A 6,000-nucleotide genomic window follows, 5' to 3' on the forward strand; every position below is an offset into this window, starting at 1 on the left:
TTTGAGAGCATTTCTGCAGGAAATTTTGGGCCAAAATGAATATCAAACTATTGGTGCAGAAAATGTGGTTTACAAAAGAAAAACTATAAAAATACAAAACAAAACAAAATAAAGACCAAAAACAAAACGTGGACAAGATTTTCTTGTTAACACCTTTGCCTCAAACTTTAACAGGTTGAATAAAAATTGCATGAAAACTATCAAACGAGATTGGTTCGAGGAGGAACTAAGAAAAAAAGAAAAACAAAACAAAAAAAAGGAATTCACAACGCAGGTGCCTTGCTGCTGAAGGATCCAGTATCTTTATTAAAACATTCACACATCGTAATTTAAGATTTTTATTTCTTTTCATCTATAAGGAGCCTCAAATTCTTTAACCCGATTATTTTCTAACGTAAGCTGTTTTCCAGCGAACTCATGAACATCATCCTTTTACCTGCCTTCAACAGGATGTTATATCTACTCAATATAATTATTAGCCTCCTTAATTTAACCACAAAAACTCATTTCATGTTATTAACCCCCTCAAGTCTGGATATTGAAATTGAAAATTATTACCTCTCAGTGAGCTAATTTATTTCCTGATGGCGTCTAACTTCCTCCTCTATCTCTTCACTCAACTCTTTTTTTCCTCAAGACTGTTGAAGCTGAAGCTAAAATCACCTACATATTTCATCAAATAGGTTCACAATATTATTTATCTGAACATAGAATTCAATAAACAAAAACGCTCCTGTTCCGAGTCTGGAATGTTAATAGGAAGAAAACATCATCTCTCTGAAATTGTCATTTATTAAAGCTCCTTCAGGCGGAAATGTCTTGAACATCATTTTCCACATCGCATCCGGCGCGTCGTGCGTCGCTCCGTTTGTGTCCTATTCAGTCATCTTTATGTTGAAGAAAATATTACCGCCGTTGGAACGGAATACAGGAAAAATACAAGAGTCCCCAAGAAGAAGAAGAAGAATAAGCAATCCATTGGATTTGAAATTATATAAGTTTATTAAATTACGAACTTGATGGCGTCTATGTTATGTCGCGACAAGATTCCTTTTGTTTTTTTCCCCACTTATATAGTCTTCCTGGGAGATAATGTCATCATTCCAGATGAACTACTGTGACTCTGTCGGATTCAGGCTGATATTTCTAACAAGAGAGACTTTGTTTTTTTTGGTGTACTAATGCTTCAATGACAGTTTGGTTGTACGTGAGCACTGAGCAACAACAACAACAACTGACGAGTGACGAAAAAACGTACAAATTTCGTGCGTTGATGGATGAAAATGGTATGATTGTGGTTCAGAGAGAGGCCTAAAAGTAAGCATCAAACGAAAAAAAATCCTTCTTATGAGACATTCTTGTCACATAATCAAGACATTGATAATGAAGAAGAATGAAAATAATTTTTGTCGGTGATGCTTTGGGTGGTGTAATCGGAAACTATGTCTACATGAAAATGTACAAGAAATACAAGTCAAAGAAAAGAAGAAAAAAAGCTTAGAATTTGAGCCATAGCCATAACGCGAACAACAAAGGGATACTCTTGAGTTATTTATTCGAGTTTCAGTTCCTTTCTCCGATTACTTCCGAGTGAAGGTCTATAACAGTTATAATTTAGTTTGTTCCAAGGGTCTGGTAGGGTTTTCATTCATATATGAATAGAAGTAAATAAATGCCCAAAACTTGGTTGAGAACGGAAGTAAGACATTAGTTTTGAAATAGAGTAGCTACGTTCTGACACCTTATAATAATCAAATAAACATGAATTAATAACTTGAAGGGGTAGGTTCGCACAGGCTATTAGACCAAAACTATCAAAGTAAGAAAATAATAATCGAAAAACTTGTTAACAAGACCCACAAAGTCTCTGGAAGAATTGATAAGTTACTAGGAGTGCGAAGTAAAATATAATGCATGACTGGGTCGCATGAAGTTGCTCTTGAAGTTTCGATATATTAAATATCTATTGGAAATGCATGATTTTGTTAAGTTTTGAGAAAAAATAAAAAAAAATGTGAGGTAAAAAAATTTTATTTTTTAGTAATTTTAATTTGTTGACACTTTACACTTCAAAATAATAGGAAATACCTGCCTGTAAATTTAAAAAAAATTTGGCTTATGCTTTGATGAAATACAGGGTGTCCCAAAAGTAATGGATCAAACGAAGTATGCTGATAGGGGGTCTTAAGGGCTCTCAGAATTTGGTAACTTGTTTATCCCAAATCCTTACGGTTTTCAATTTAATGCAGTTTTTGTGAAATTTCGAAAAATCCCGACTTTGCAACAGTATTTTGCTTCCTCCGCTCATAATTGATTTTTGTTTTTTACAATTTTTTCACTAAAATATTGCCTAATAATAAGAAATAATTAATTAATCAAAATATTATTCATTTCATACGCCATTTTGCTGCAAATTAATTAACAGTTCCATGTTTTATAAAAACTCAATTTCTTTCTTTTATTTCAGAGCAACACCCTGAAAAAAATTTGTATGGTGTGGCACTGGTTCATTATTTTAAAAACTTGCCGTGTTATTGCAGTTTTCAAAAATGTATAAAAGTTTCCAAAGTTGAAGTTAGAACTGAAGATATTACAATTTAAAAGCAACAAAACAGGTCTTTTCAGAGAAAAATAACAAAGAAAAATAAACACATTTTCTCGACTGTTGTTTGTTTATTTCTTATTGAACAAAAGCCTCTATTTTTGTTTGTTATTTTGCTCTGAAAACGTCTGTTTTTTTGCATTCAAATTCTAATATCTTTCGTTCTAATTTCAACTTTGGAAATTTTTATACATTTTTGAAAACTGCAATAACACGGCAAGTTTTCAAAATAATAAACCAGTACCACACCATACAAATTTTTTTCAGGGTGTTGCTCTGAAATAAAAGAAAGAAATCGAGTTTTTATAAAACATGGAACTGTTAATTAATTTGCAGCAAAATGGCGTATGAAATAAAAAATATTTTGATTAATTAATTATTTCTTATTATTAGGCAATGTTTTAGTGAAAGTATTGTAAAAAACAAAAATCAATTATGAGCGTTGGAAGCAAAATACTGTTGCAAAGTCGGGATTTTTCGAAATTTCACAAAAACTGCATTAAATTGAAAACCGTAAGGATTTGGGATAAACAAGTTACCAAATTCTGAGAGCCCTTAAGACCCCCTATCAGCATACTTCGTTTGATCCATTACTTTTGGGACACCCTGTATACAAACCTTGAAAATACACTCCTGCTCAAATTTAACGCACATCCTATTTATTTTAAAATAAAGTCCTGCTATTACTTTATGCCACAGCATCATGGTTATTTTCTCAAATGAGACAATAGTGATCTTAAATTAAAGGTATGGAATAATATGTTTGTCGGGAAGATTTGGGGAGAGATTTGCTGAAGTCAGTCTGTTAACCCGCGAGCCTTTTAAAGAAGAGTCATAAAATTTCATGGAGTTAAATCTGCTATACAACACCTACGGAGTTAGCGAGCCTTTCTAGACCTGAGTTAAGTACCCAAAAATACTTGACTGATGCCCTCGAACAGCATTTGGTTCCAATCACCCCTAGATTTGGTCCACAGTTTAGTCTGATGCACGATAATGCATGCTAGAGTAGTTTGAGAATATCTTCAAGATTTTAATATTCCAGCTTCGGATTAACCACACAGAAATCTGGATTTGAATTCAATAGAACCAGTGTAGGAAATATTGAAAAGATGCATTCGAGACCGAAATCCACCTCCAAGCAGTCTTGATCAACTGAAAACTTCAGTGAAAGAAGTGTTAAAACAAAACCTTCAAAAGTTAATTAGTGGAATGGACAAACGACTCCAGGTTGTCATATGCGCTAGAGGAGACTATACCAAGTATTGCATACAATTATGGGAAAAAACCGTCACCCGCTTCCATTTTTTTTAAATTTTTCTTCTTAAAAATAAAAATTATTTTATCAGTTTTCAGACCTTGAATTGTTAAATTTGGTTTATCTTTTTTTTGGTTGATAATACTGTTGCAGTTTAGCATTTTTTCGACTTGCTCAACAATAACAAAACACAAAAAAATGCACCAATAATTTTGAGCAGGAGTTTATGTCAATTTTTGCAAAAAAAACGGCAACGCCATATTTCCATTCTCGGCATTTATTGAGAAAAACTAAAAACGCAGTTTTATTGGAATCAATTAGACTATTTCGTTCATTAAATTTTATAAAAATCGTTAGAGCCTTTTTTCAAGAAAATTGCAATACCTCGAAAACGTTATATGGGAGATATGCATTAAAAAGGAGATAATAAAAAAAATAAAAAAAATTAGCATAGAGAATTACGTAAAAATCATCTGTACCAAGTTTAAAGCAAATCCATCCATCCGCTTAGGCCCTAGCTCGATGTACAGATGGACGCAGACACGCACAGATGCACATACCGATGGACGGCATGACGAAAACCACTTTTTTTATACTCTCCATCATCGTAATGTTGGTTATGATTAAAACCTCGATTTTTGATGTGAAAACTTCTTTAGTATCGTAGTGATTTGAAAGATGATAAAACGAAAAAGCGACAGGAAAAATCAATTGATTATAACTTTTTTGTTTTAAGAGATAGATGAATGAAATTTATACTGTAGATAGGTAATAGAATAAACTATAACTGTACAAAATGTCAATTAATTTTATATTCAAAATCCTGAGATAACAGTGAAAAAATGTTCATTTTCTAAACACTAGAGCATGCTGATAATATTGCCTTTCATTTGATATATCACACATAACGGTACGTGCTCTACAAGTTACGCAATCTTAAATTGAAAAACTTAAAAAATACCTCAAAACACCTATGGAGATCTAGAAGCCACTGGTATGTCTCAGTTTAAAATTTCGACATGGTTTGATGTAAAAAATTCTTACAGTTTTGTAGGTATCGTAGAAATATGATTGAAACTTCATATAAAAGGTGAAATAATAGGCTTTCAATTGATATAAAATTTATTTCAGGTCGTCACATAAAAATTTTGATTATTGTTTGCTTTTTTTGATGAAAACTGATTGGGTTCAAAAAATTGTAGCTCTTTTTGTAGATGTTGTCGATACAAATATTTTAAACTAAAACAATAAGCTTTCAGATGATATAAAATGTATTATAAGTTTACATAAAAAAAATCATGTGTGCAATTCAAATGTGGTAGAAGCTAAACCTTAAACAATCATTTTTCTTGGAAAAAAAAAAATCGAAAAAATTTAACTTAACTCCATTACCTTCACATTCATTTTATCTATATGAAATATGATTTTTTTAAGGTTTCACTTCTACCACCTGTGAATTGGACACATAATTTTTTTTTCTGCACGAAACCAATACTTGCCCTATAGAGCAAGCAAAAAAATAGAACAAAACGTGCTGGCACAAACAAATCTAATATGGGAATGTATAGCACGTTCTGACAGCTAAGGAGATCCAAAGATCGTTAAGCAGAAATCAAATATGATTTTAAAACTAAATATTCCAAAATCAACATGAGGACACGGGTGTGGAGCTAACATTAAGGAAAACTAGCTATTTGCAGAATCGAAAATAATCTAATTGCTGATGATTTAACTATTTCTCAGCTTGGTGCTAGGTAAGTGTGGCTTCAGTTCAGTACTGGAAAATCTAACATAAACCAAATATTTCAAAGGCGATTATTCTCAAAAAGCTCAATAACCACGCAATAACCAGTATTTTTGTGTTTCTGTCAAGCTGACGTGTCTTATAAAGATGACACTTAGTCCATTGAAATGTTACAAAATTTTAACCAAAAATTGCATTTTGGGTAGGACAAGATTTTTTTGTTTTGGTGTGTAGGGGAGGTTGATGTGAGTATACAATCTAGTTTTCGAGGTTGAAAGCCCCCCCATTTGGCCGCCATCTTGGAAAAAGTGGTTTAAACTGTTTTTTACCAATATCTTGCGAACCGTTAATCCCACAAAAAAATTGTTAGCATCGTTCTTGTAGATAATGTATTTC

Source organism: Episyrphus balteatus, chromosome 2, assembly GCF_945859705.1.
Source record: "Episyrphus balteatus chromosome 2, idEpiBalt1.1, whole genome shotgun sequence".
Taxonomy (NCBI): Eukaryota; Metazoa; Arthropoda; class Insecta; order Diptera; family Syrphidae; genus Episyrphus; species Episyrphus balteatus.